Source organism: Balaenoptera physalus (assembly GCF_965194825.1).
Source record: "Balaenoptera physalus genome assembly, chromosome: 6".
In the NCBI taxonomy this organism is placed as follows: Eukaryota; Metazoa; Chordata; class Mammalia; order Artiodactyla; family Balaenopteridae; genus Balaenoptera; species Balaenoptera physalus.
This window is the reverse complement of record NC_138885.1, coordinates 114,400,854-114,413,911: the sequence shown is the minus strand read 5'-3', so window position 1 is coordinate 114,413,911 and position 13,058 is coordinate 114,400,854. Positions and strand designations below refer to the sequence as shown.

At 49.0% G+C, this 13,058-nt stretch overlaps 1 pseudogene across 1 annotated transcript; it reads left to right on the top strand.

Moving 5' to 3' along the window:
* The first annotated feature begins 366 nt into the window (after nucleotides 1-366).
* Nucleotides 367-9,757, top strand: LOC309662257 (thioredoxin, mitochondrial pseudogene; annotated as a pseudogene). Its single transcript has 2 exons — nucleotides 367-372; nucleotides 8,248-9,757. The product of its transcript is annotated as a thioredoxin, mitochondrial pseudogene (transcript).
* Nucleotides 9,758-13,058: the final 3,301 nt, after the last annotated feature.

Below are 13,058 nucleotides of genomic sequence, written 5' to 3'. Positions count from 1 at the left end.
GGAGGCGGACGGAGCGTGCGGGCGCCCCAGGCCGCCGGCCTGACCCCGGAGGGAGGGAACCGCCGGCCCCCATGCGGGACAAGTTGGCGTCCCCCCCCGCCCCACCCCGCGCCCGGCCAGCCGGCCGGCCGAGCCCCGCGCACTCACCTCGCCGCGAGCAGCGCAACTTGCGGCGGCGCCGCCGCCCCGAACCTCCCTCCGGCCGGCCGTCGCCGAGCCCGGGCCGTGCCGCGGCCGAGGAGGGCCCGGCACCCGGAGCAGCCGCGCGCCGCCCCCGCCCCGCCCCCGCCCCGCCCCCGCCCCGCCTCAGCCGAGTTCCCGTGAGGCGCGAGCGCTGGAAAGTTTCGGATGCCGAATGGCGGCCGAATGGCGGCCGAATGGCGGCCGAATGGCGGCCGAATGGCGGCCGAATGGCGGCCGAATGGCGGCCGAATGGCGGCCGAATGGCGGCCGAATGGCGGCCGAATGGCGGCCGAATGGCGGCCGAGGGCGCGGCGGCGGCGGCGGCGCTGGCGGCACCTCGCTCCCGAGCGCAGAGAGTGCGGGGGGGTGGGGGGGGTTGGGGCGGGAGCGGTGGCGGCGGCAGAGGGCGGGACGGCAGGAGGGACCGGCACGGGCAGTGACCTCCGGGGGGAGCGGCCGCCAGCGCGCCGACCCCGGCCGGGAGGACTGCCAGGGAGGCCGCCTCCGCCGCCGGGCCGGCCCCTCCCCCCACGGCCCCCAGCCCGCACCCTCCCCCACCGCCGGGGAACGGGAGCCCGAGTCCTCCCCCCCGACACACCCCCCACCCACACGCCCGGGGGGGAGGGGCGCGTCCCAAGCCGGTCCCTCCCCCACGGAGGGTGAGGCCACCAGGCCTGCCCTCCCCCACAGCCAAGAGGGGGAGAGTCCGCCCCCAACACAGCCCCTCCCCCAGGGCTCCAGGGAAGACTCGCGTCCTGAGCCGCCCCGTCCCCACGGCGGGGGAACCTGCAACCCTCCCCCGTCCCTCACCCCTGACTCTGCTCTCCCCGCCGCGCCCGGGGTGGCTGAAGGGAACCCGGGTCTCCCTAGTGTATCCGAACCCCGTCCCTTCCTCGTGGCCTCCATGCGGGCGGAAGGAGACGCAGGCCTGTGCCCACCCCGTCCCAGGCCCGGACCCAGCCAGGAGGGGACAGGAGCCCGGTCACCAGCACCGCGGTTTCCAGGGGAGGGGGGAACCGGGCCACCGCTCTGTTACCCTCCCCCACCTCCAAGAAGCAGCCGCCCAGCTGCCCTAGCAGAACCCCTGCAACCTGCCTGAGGACGCCGCTTCCTCAAAATCGGCGGCCGGCAGGGCACCCCAATGGTCTCCTCCCCTCCCCGGAAAAGTGGGGGCCCAGGGGGGAGCCTCGACCTTTGCAAAATGCCTCCAGCGAAGAGCCGGCAGTGCGTGGGGAGAAAGAAACTCGGGCCCAGCGGGGTGGAGGCTCCCGGCGGGGGCAGGGGGAAGAAGCCGGGCGCTTGGGCCTTCTCACCCCCGCCCCCGCCCGGAGGCGTCGGGCCTCGGGCCCCAGCCAAGTGCTAAGGTTGCCGCAGCTCGCTCGGCCCAGCTCTGGTGAACCCGAGGCCCCAGCGCTCCTGCCTCCCCTCCTGCTTGGCGACAACTGCCCCCCACTCGAGGCCTGAGTTCACTTAAACAAACATCTGCACCCACCCGCCGGCACCTTGGGTGTCTGCTTTGCCGAATATTTTAGAATAAGTTTGCCCCTCCCTTTGGCGTATAAGGAGCTTCGCCCCAAGAGCCCAGTACACACTCAGCGTTTTACACTGGCACCTCACTTGCTCCTTGCTGGGACACCGGGCCATTTGCTGTACTGGTTGTGCGGAGAGGGGGCCCGAAGTGAGTGTTTAAGGGGCTGGTCCTCCATCAAAAAGGCAGACTAAAAATTATGCTGCCAAATATTGCTGTGAAACGTCAGTGATGTAAAACGACGGTTGCTGCACATTATTATTAGAGCACATCAATAAAAGATACACTTACACAGTCTCCATAATTGTGAATCAGCAGAATAGATTTTGCCTTATTTTGTATCAGTTGCCATTCAAGGCCCCCCAAAAGGACGTGGTGGGACCTTCCCTTGAGCTTGCCCGTCGTTGCTCCCGGGCTCCCTGGGCTTGTGAGGACTGATGCTGAGGTATTAACAGGCAATCGAAAAACCAGGGGGGGCAACAGAAAACCCGAGCGAGCTCCTGATGCAACCCTGCCCGGGTTACACGTGCTTCCCTTCCCCCACCGCCTGCTGATGGGAGCGCTGCGTTTTTTCCGCCTGTAGGGTCACATTGTGGTTGATTGATTCTCCTTTCGCCTTGCTCAGTCATTCAGATTTGGAAAGTAAATAACAAGTTGACAGCATTACAGCTTTCGCCTTTACAGGGACACGGCCCCCGGCTACCGCACACTCTCGAGTAGCCGCGCAGCCAAACTGGCCCTCTGGCTTGCCAGCCGTGCTTGTCCTTAGCTGCTTGGAAATTCCGAACTGAACACGATGAAAAGGTTCCTTGGTATGTTTTGATTACTTGGCAGACGCCAATCATTTAAAGTATGAGAAAGTGGTGGAAATCCTCGCTTCCAAACTAGGACCCGGTGTGACCACTTTTTTTACAGCTGGTCTTCCGTAGCTAACAATGCGAGGGAGCTTGGAATCCATCTTGCCTGTTTGATCGTGTCCCAATAATCCCAATGATCTTCTTGCAAGTAAGGAGTCGAGCACTTTTACCACAGACTCCTAGGAGCCCCCAGGGACTCTGTAAGACCTCAGACAGGAAACGCGACCCCCTACATTTATCCTAATAACACCGAGAAATTCCACCTTCTGAATGCTAGACGGGTGGTAGGAACGTGTTAAATTAGACTATTTTATTTCATCTGTTTTGCAGATTTTTCGAATGGTGTAAGAAAAGAGGAGAAAAAGCACATTAAAGTAGAGCAGGAAAGGAGCTAGTGCGTTCTGACAAAAGTATAAAGGTTAATTTGGAGGCCGTGAGCAGCAACGATCTACACAGGTATCCACTGCACAATATCTATATTCCAAACAAGTATTTTTGGTTGCTGACTGCAGGGGGCTGGAATACAAGAATCCGCTCGCAACAAATGCTATCAGTATTCCCCCTAAACAGTAGCCAAATGTTTAATAAAAAGGCAGCAGGAACCCGCACAAATATAGTCAGCTAATTTTTGACAAAAGAGCAAAGGTATTTCAATGGAGAAAGAATATCCTTTTTAACAAATGGTGCTGGAACAACAGACATCCATAGACAAAACAAACAAAAAAATTAATCTAGCCCAGACCTCAAGGCTTTTCACGGAAACTAACTTAAAATTGATCATGGGCCTAAAAGTCAAAAGCAAAAACATAAAACTCCTAGAAGATAATGTAGGAGAAAATCTAGACGACCTTGGGTTTAGCAGTGAGTTTTTAGATACAACACCAAAAACATGATCCGTGAAAAAAATAAAAACTGCTGAATTGGACTTACTGAAATTAAAAACTTCTGCTCTGCAAAAGACACTGTTAATGAAAAGACAAACCACAGACTGGGAGATATATTTGCAAAATCCATATCTGATAAAGGATTATATCCAAAATATGCAAAGAACTCTCAAAACTCAACAATAAGAAAACAATACAGAATAAAACTGGGCAAAAGATCTGGGGAAAAAAACTCACCAAAGAGATATACAGATGGCAAACAAGCATACGAAAAGATGCAGAATATCACATATCACAATGAAAACGCACATTAAGACAAAATATGGGGAATTCCCTGGCAATTCAGGGGTTAGGACTTGGCGCTTTCATTGCCAGGGCTGTGTTCTGTCCCTGGTCTTGGGACTAAGATCCCACAAGCCACGCAGCTCGGCAAAAAATCAAATGCTAACAGGGTGCTGAGCAACAGGAACTCTTCCGCGTTGCTGGTGGGAATGCGAAACGTAAGACCACTTTGGAAGACAGTTTGGCAGTCTCTTACAAAGCAAAACATACGATCCAGCAACCATGCTCCTAGGTGTTTACCCAACTAAGTTGAAAACTTATGTCTGCACAAAAACCCGCACAGGAATGTTCAACAGTTTTACTCACCAAACACCGAAAGCAACCAAGATGGTCCTCAGTAGGTGAATGGATAAACAAACTGTGGCACATCCACACAATAGAATATCATTCTGCAATAAAAAGAAATGAGCTATCAAGGCATGGGAAGACAAGGAGGAACTTTAAATGCCTATCACTAAGCGAAAGAGGCCAATCTGAAAAGTCTACATACTGTATGAGTCCAACTCTACGGCATTCTAGAAAAGGCAAAACTGAAAAGATCAGTGGTTGCCAGGGGTTCTGGGGATGGGAAAGAAGGGACGCATATGGGGAACACAAGGGATTTTCAGGGCAGTCAATGGATTCTGCATGATACTGTAGTGGCAGATACATGACATTTTGCATTTGTCCAAACAGGTAGACCTGTACAGAAACGGAAGTGAACTCCAATGTCAGCTGTGGATTTTATCAATATTGATTCATTCATTGTAACAAATGTACTACTGTTACACAAAAGATGTTAACACTGGAAATGGTGTGTGGGAGGAGGAAAATTGGGAACTCTCTGTACTATATGCTAAACCGTTCTGTACATCTAAAACTGCTCTTTAAAAAAAAGTCTATTATTTAAAAAAAAAAAAAAAGACAGTAGGAAGAGGTGTTAAACTTCTCGTGAGAATTACTGCCCAGTTTTCATGGAATCCAATATGTAATTTCATCGAGGCCCATCTAACGGCTCCTAACACATAGGCCAATATTTGTTTGCATGACTGGCCTACTCAGAAAGGCCTGCGAGTCCAGGAGTCGTGTGCTCCATGCCGCAGTGGCCTCTCGGTGATGTTTGCAGAGCATGTCTCAGCTGTGAGGAAGCATCTGCCACAAGCTTCTCGTATGAAACAAAGAAGAGGGGTGTGCTCGCCAACTTCACTTACAACCCTCTGGCCGAGGTTTGCTTTGGGGCTTGCTCCTACTTTTCCTCAGGGAGACTGGAACCGAAACTACAAAGGGAGATGGTTGTATCAGGTGGTAGCACGTGGTGAACGCACTTGGAGAAGTAAACAGGAGTGAGGACAGAGATTTCCATCACCTGCCTGCCGTGGATGTGAGATGAGGTGGGTGGTCGCCCCTTCTGCTCCCCTTGACCTGGGTAGGCATCCAGTCTTTTTTTCAAGATAGGATGAATTGTGTCTCCCGCCTCAAATTCATATGTTGAAGTCCTAACCCCCAGCACCTTAGCATGCGACTATTTTTGGAAAGACAGCCTTTAAAGGAGTAAATAAATCAAATGCAGTCATTAGGGTGACCCTTCCTTATCCAATCTGACTGGTGTCCTTATAAGAAGAGGAGACTGGGACACAGACATGCACAGAGGGAAGACCGTGTGAAGACACAGCAAGGAGGGAGGACTCGGGAGAAACCCACCCTGCCGACACCTTGACTTGAACTTCCAGCCTCCAAGACTGTGAGAAAATAAGTTCTGTTTGTTTCTCATTCTTTTTGGCTACGCCGAGTGCAGGATCTTAGCTCCCCGATCAGGGATCGACCCCGTGCCACCTGCATTGGGAGTGCAGAGTCTTAACCGCTGGACCGCCAGGGAAGTCCTAATAAATTTCTGTTATTTAAACCACCCAATCTTCGGTGCTTTGTTATGGCAGCACGAGCAGCAAATGCATGTGAGTTATTGCTGTTTCTTTTCTATTTGGAATGTCACATTCACTTCACATCCTTTGAATACTGAAAACACCTCACATTGGGCATGGGGATGTTCGTGCACAGTGTCGAATTTGATCCTCCCAGTAATACTGGAGGGCAGGGATTTTTATCTCCAATGCTCAGAGTAAAAGACTTGGCCCAAGAGGTTAAAGGATTGAGAGGAGGGGGTTTGTAAGCACTTCTACGCCCCAGACCTTCTTTGGCAAGTTACTGACTATATTGATTACCACTGCATAAATACATAAAATAATATACATAAGATTACAAGGAAACTCGATTCTGTAAAAATATAGTTAAATTAAAAAAAGAAATTCCAATGTCATAATACATGTGCTTCTTTCTCAGTACTTCCAATCATAAGCTCTAGAGGTGGTACTAATAACTTCTGTCATTTCAAAGTAGTGGTGGGTACAAATAAAATCTGCTTCAACTCTAACCTGCTCTGAAAATACATCAGACTTCTCTTGGTGACAAATTGGTAACAAATCAAAGATACAGTTAATGCTACTGTCATCTCCTCTATAGTCATAGTTGTCAGAAATGCTCAATTTGGGTTAACTGCAGAGGTTTTCCCCATCCATATTCATGGACCCCCTGCAATCTCTCCCTGGGACCTTCCTGCCAAGGGAGGAAGTGCAAGCTGCATCCCATGACTCTCTATGGCCCTTCTGCCTACCTAGACTCATCCATGCCACCACCATGGACCCCCTCCCATGGCTCATGGGCTGGGACCCTAGAGTGAGATGACTTTAAGGGGATGCCAAAAACTTACTCATCCAGATAAGTAATACGTGCTTCCCTGGTGGCGCAGTGGTTGAGAATCTGCCTGCCAATGCAGGGGACACGGGTTCGAGCCCTGGTCTGGGAAGATCCCACATGCCGCGGAGCGACTAGGCCCGTGAGCCACAATTGCTGAGCCTGTGCGTCTGCAGCCTGTGCTCCACAACAAGAGAGGCCGCGATAGTGAGAGGCCCACGCACCGCGATGAAGAGTGTTTATTTTGACAAAATTCAACACCCATTTATGATAAAAACTCTCCAGAAAGTGGGCATAGAGGGAACCTACCTCAACATAATAAAGGCCATATATGACAAACCCACAGCAAACATCATTCTCAATGGTGAAAAACTGAAAGCATTTCCTCTAAGATCAGGAATGAGACAAGGATGTCCACTCTCACCACTATTATTCAACATAGTTCTGGAAGTCCTAGCCACGGCAATCAGAGAAGAAAAAGAAATAAAAGGAATACAAATTGGAAAAGAAGAAGTAAAACTGTCACTGTTGGGCTTCCCTGGTGGCGTAGTGGTTGAGAATCTGCCTGCCAATGCAGGGCACGCGGGTTCGAGCCCTGGTATGGGAAGATCCCACATGCCGCGGAGCGACTAGGCCCGTGAGCCACAATTGCTGAGCCTGCGCGTCTGGAGCCTGTGCTCCACAACAAAAGAGGCCACGATGGTGAGAGGCCTGCGCACCGCAATGAAGAGTGGCCCCCGCTTGCCACAACTAGAGAGAGCCCTTGCGCAGAAACGAAGACCCAACACAGCCAAAAATAAGTAAATAAATGAAGTTTTAAAAAAAACAAAAAAAATGATGCAACTCATTTGAGCAGCTAAAACAATTAAAAAAAAAAAAAAAACTGTCACTGTTTGCGGAAGACATGATGCTATACATAGAGAATCCTAAAACTGCCACCAGAAAACTGCTAGAGCTAATTAATGAATATGGTAACGCTGCAGGATACAAAATGAATGCACAGAAATCTCTTGCATTCCTATACACTAATGATGAAAAATCTGAAAGAGAAATTATGGAAACACTCCCATTTACCATTGCAACAAAAAGAATAAAATACCTAGGAATAAACCAAAAAAGAAAAACAAACAAACAAAAAAACTGGTAAATGAAAACAACATTTAAAATTGTGTTGTCATTAGAGTATACACAAAGTAATTGAAGCTGTAGGTATAGAAGTGATTGCCTTGAGAAGACATGTATAATAAGGAAAGGAAGAAAGGAAGGAAGGAAAGAAGGAAGGAAGGAGGGGAAGAAGGAAAGGAAGAAGGAAGGAAGAGAAGGAAGGGAAGGAAAGGAGAGGTCTTCAAAAATAGGGAGATTTAAGTGGCATTTAAGTAAACCTGCCAAAGGGAGCAGTGGCAATCAAGGGACCTGAGTATTAATTAGGAATGACTGATCACGTGAGTCCCATGAGGGTAGGGATCACATCTGCTTCTCATTTCTGGAGCAGAGCACCTAGCACAGTACCTGGCCAGTAGATGCTCCATTCGCAATTGTCCAGTGTTGTCCGTGGGGCAGGAAAGCTACAAATACCATTGGCTGCGGCAACTGGGTGACTGGGGATGTGTGCAAGCTGGATGGCAGGCAGTGAGTAAAGAAATGAATAGGGAACAGAAGTGCCCTTGACCGGTGGGGAGGGCCGCGTTGTGCACCCCTCTGCTCTCGCTGCAGGGAGATGGCTTAGCGACTTCTCCTGGGGAGGTTCCTGGCCTCCATAATCTGCAGGAAGCCCTCTCAGAGTCAGTGGGCGCCCCTTGCCTCCAGGGCCCTGCAGACCCCACAGCGCAGTCCTAATAACCTGACAGTAACACCCAGCCAAGCCCAGTCAATATACACCACCAGAGTCTGTACAATGACCTTTAACATCCAGGATGGACCAGACTTTCAAGACTGAGTTGTCAACAGTGAGACACCAGTGGTTGTGGATTTCCATGCACAGTGATGTGGTCCCTGCAAGATCCTGGGGCCAAGGTTAGAGAAGGTGGTGGCCAAGCAGCATGGAAAGGTGGTGATGGCCAAGGCGGATATTGATGACCACACAGACCTCGCCATAGAGTATGAGGTATCAGCTGTGCCCACCGTGCTGGCCATCAAGAATGGGGATGTGGTGGACAAGTTTGTGGGCATCAAGGATGAGGACCAGCTGGAGGCCTTCCTGAAGAAGCTGATTGTCTGACAAGCAGGGAAGCGTCCTGACTGCCCCTGCCCACCTGGGCCCCGTGGTCCCGGGGGACCCAGGTAGAACTCATAGCCCTTCTGTGCCGGCCCTTCCTACCTCCTTCCTCTGCCTGGCCCCTGTGGGTCCGTGCTTTGGAGACCAGGCCTCCAAACACAGGAGCCTCAAGTGCTCCCAACCTGGCTGACCGCCAGGGTGGCCGCCCAAGGAGCGGTGCCGCCACCGAGCTGGGACAGCCGTCTCCTCACCCACTCTCTGCTCCTTCTAGGGCTTGTTGCCGTGCTCCCAGGATGCTGGGACAGAGTCCCGGGGCCAGCCTGCAGTAACAGCTTGGTCTCCCTGCTCCCTTCTGATCTGAACCCCGGTGCCTGGCTCATCTGCCTCCTGCATTTTTCTTTCCTGCTGCTGTTTTGTAAAAAAAAAAAAAAAAAAACAGAAGAAGCAAAAAAGAAACCCAGGGCTTCCCTGGTGGCGCAGTGGTTGAGAATCTGCCTGCTAATGCAGGGGACACGGGTTTGAGCCCTGGTCTGGGAAGATCCCACATGCCGCGGAGCAACTGGGCCCGTGAGCCACAATTACTGAGCCTGCGCATCTGGAGCCTGTGCTCCGCAACAAGAGAGGCCGCGATAGTGAGAGGCCCGCGCACCGCGATGAAGAGTGGCCCCCGCTTGCCGCAACTAGACAAAGCCCTCGCACAGAAACAAAGACCCAACACAGCCATAAATAAATTAATTAATTAATTACAAAACAAAAACAACCCATAGAATACAGTACCAACAGCAGACCCTAATACAATCCACGGTCGTTGGTGATAACGATGTGTCAATGTAGGTCCATTTATTGTAACAAATGTACCACTCTGGTGTGGGATGTTGATGATGGGGAAGGCTGTGCATGTGTGAGGGCAGGGGGAGTATATGAGAAGTCGCTGTACTTTCTACTCATTTTGCTAATGTTTTGTTATTTGTAATTTCTTCTTCTAAAAAAAAGAGGATATTAAAAAAAAAAAAGAAATGAGTTATCAAGCCATGAAAAGACACGAAGGAACCTTAAGTGCATATTGCTAAATAAAAGAAGCCAATCTGAAAAGGCTGCATACTGAATGACTCCAACGATATGACATTCTGGGAAAGAAAGTAAAGAGATGTGATAGTCAGGGGTCAAGGGTCAAGGCGGGGTGAGGAAGTGATGATTAGGTGAAACACAGGAGATATTTAAGGCAGTGAAACTATTCTGTAGGATACCGTATTGATGGACACATGACATTATTTGTCAAAACCTACGGAACTGTATAACACAAAGAGCGAATCCTAATGCAAACTATGGACTTTAGTTAGTAATGGTATATGAATATTGGTTCATCAATTGTACTAAATTGTAACTGCACTAAGGCAAGAGAACTAAGAGAGAACTAAGAACCGCACTAAGGAGAAACTGTGAGTGGGAAAAGGAGAGGATATATGGAAACTCTCTGTACTATCTGCTCAATTTTCTTTTTTTAAATTTTATTTTACTTTATTTCTTTATTTCTTTATTTTTGGCTGTGTTGGGTCTTCGTTGCTGCACGCGGGCTTTCTCTAGTTGTGGTGAGCGGGGCCACTCTTTGTTATGGTGCACAGGCTTCTCATTGTGGTGGCTTCTCTTGTTGTGGAGCACAGGCTCTAGGCGCACAGGCTTCAGTAGTTGTGGCACGCGGGCTCAGTAGTTGTGGCTCACGGGCTCTAGAGCGCAAGCTCAGTAGTTGTGGCACATGGGCTTAGTTGCTCTGTGGCATGTGGGATCTTCCCAGACCAGGGATCAAACCCGTGTCCCCTGCATTGGCAGGAGGATTGTTAACCACTGCACCACCAGGGAAGCCCTATCTGCTCAATTTTCTGTAAACCTAAAACTGCTTTAAAAAATTGTTTATTAATTTTGTAAAAAGTGCAACCCATGGCTTGACCAGTTCTGTATATACCACTTTCTTAGGCAGTAAATTATCTTTGCAGAGCGCCTTTGGGCAACAAGCAATGATGCAGCATAGCCCACATAGACAGAAGGGTTTTGAAGACAACAAGCCTTCAAACTCATCCCCCCACTAGAGTGTGAGCAGGAATGACAGAAGGGGGAACAGAATGTGGTGTGTGGAACCCTGGGTCCCCCTTTTAGCTACAATCAAGGAGTCACTGAGCACATGAAGGCAGCCTCGCAGGGGTAGCACCGCTCTAAGAAACAAGCGACACTTCTGACTTGTTTTACCCAAATAACTTAAACAAGCAAATAATAACCAAGTGATTCATCCTACATGATCTTCAGTTTTCCCATTGATACAACTGACAGTATTATGCATTATAGATGCTGCTGTGTTGTTTTCAAGCCTTCCTTGAAAGCCTTCACAAAAACGTCAAAACATCCTCGCATATGATACTGATGATAAGGAAGTGGATATGTGTGATCACATATGAGATATCTTATTAAGGGAAGTGTGGGAGGGTTCTTCTTTAGAATATTTTCAAAAAGCTCTTCTAAACACTAGATATATTTTTTATTACTTTTACTGCTGTTATTCTCCTACTTGTTACCTGAAGTTTTGTCTAAGGACCGCAGGGGTTTTCTTAACCTTACAAGTAAGTTTCTGTTGAGTAGAACCTCGTCATGCTACTTGTTGCTATTGATAGAGTTTGTTAAGCCAACAGTGAAAGCAATCTGTCCTCTCAATGCATGGTAGCACTTCAATAGTGGAGATTCTGGAATGAATTTTAAAATCAGAGATGAGAAGCATTTCCCCCACCCACCTGGGATTGGAAAGAGAAAATTCAGTAAGACAAAACAGGATGCAGAGCTTAAGAAGTGGGTTAGAGCCCACGAAGTTCTAAGAATCACAACTGTTGAAGAAATATTAAGCAGACCAGAAAATTAGTGAAATGAGTCCAGGTTGAGTGAGACTGAATGCTTTCCCCAAGTCCCACATGGTAACTGCCTTTTTTCTTCTGTAGGGGGAGAAAGAATTGGGAAGAGATTTCAGATTTCTAGAGATTCCCTTGAATAGTTCCTACTGGACTGCTCACTGGGACAATATTCTTTTTCCTCCCCAAGGTGGCCATATGCAGCAGCAGTTCACCCCATCCATTCACTCTCATCACTTAGAATGGAGTTGTCCCCATGCAAACATCGAGCAATGGCACCGTGAGAATTGATAGGCTCATGAAAGCAAGGCTGATGGGAGCCCTGGGGTGCACCCCCAAACTAAAAGGACTCAGGTTGCAAGACCTGTCACTTAACAGTCACAGCAGGATATATTTTTTGGTAATTGAAGCCTAATTTGGATTGTGTTTTTGGAAAACGATAACATTAGTTTTCTAAAAACTAGAAAATTTGTTAGGGGGGAGTGGTGGCTCTCTCCAACTCCACTTTGAAGCTAAAATGGCAAACTGTTTGGAATACAAACTTTTCCTTCCCGTGGATTTATGTAGTAGATGTTTCTAAATGACTGGCAAATACATAGAATTCATACAAAGTTAGAGGCAAAAGGGTGCTCCAGAACCCTCTGGTTGAATCTCTTCACTCTATAGTTGAGGAGAATGAGGTCCAGAGAGGCTAAGTGTTATGCCCAAGGGCACACAGCTGGCTCACAAGACGAGACTTGAATCCGGATTGCCTTATGTACTGGCCAGTGCTCTTCCCTCTCTACTGTGCTCTACTTCCCAGCACCACAAGAGGACACCTACTGTGTCTTGCAGAATCTAGACTATTTTTTGAAAGCTTGGAACTAAACTTGTGACTAATTAGAATACAGTGTTCCACCACCTTTAAGTCACCAGCTAAAATCCACTGCTCCCCGTCGCAGCACGCCCGAGGCCTTCTGGGTAACCAAAGAAAGATTATTGTCTCAACTCAGTTCTCTGTGTCTAGGTACCCACAAAATGGAAATCACTTTACTTGGGGAAGAGCAAGAGGACAAGATGAGATGAAAAGGAAGCATGTTTAAAATGGATAAAAGGAGGCACTTTTTCCCCACTACACACAATTGAACTGGGGAACTCACTGCAGCAGGATATTAAGATCAATGGTGAAGATTTGTGTTTTAAAAGATTAGACATTTCACATGCATATCATCAACAGCGACACTCAATGGGATGAAAGTAAGATGGATGAAAGTTCTCAAGCTTCAGTGCATAAGTTGATCACCAACTGGGTCAGGTGAAAAGAAAAAAAGTTGTCTACTGGATTAAAATTTCACAGAAAGGCAGATCTGGGGGGTTCCAGTCATTGCTGCTGTGTAACAAACCACTCCAAAGTAGTGGTGTGAACCAACAGGCATTTTATTATGCACATGGATA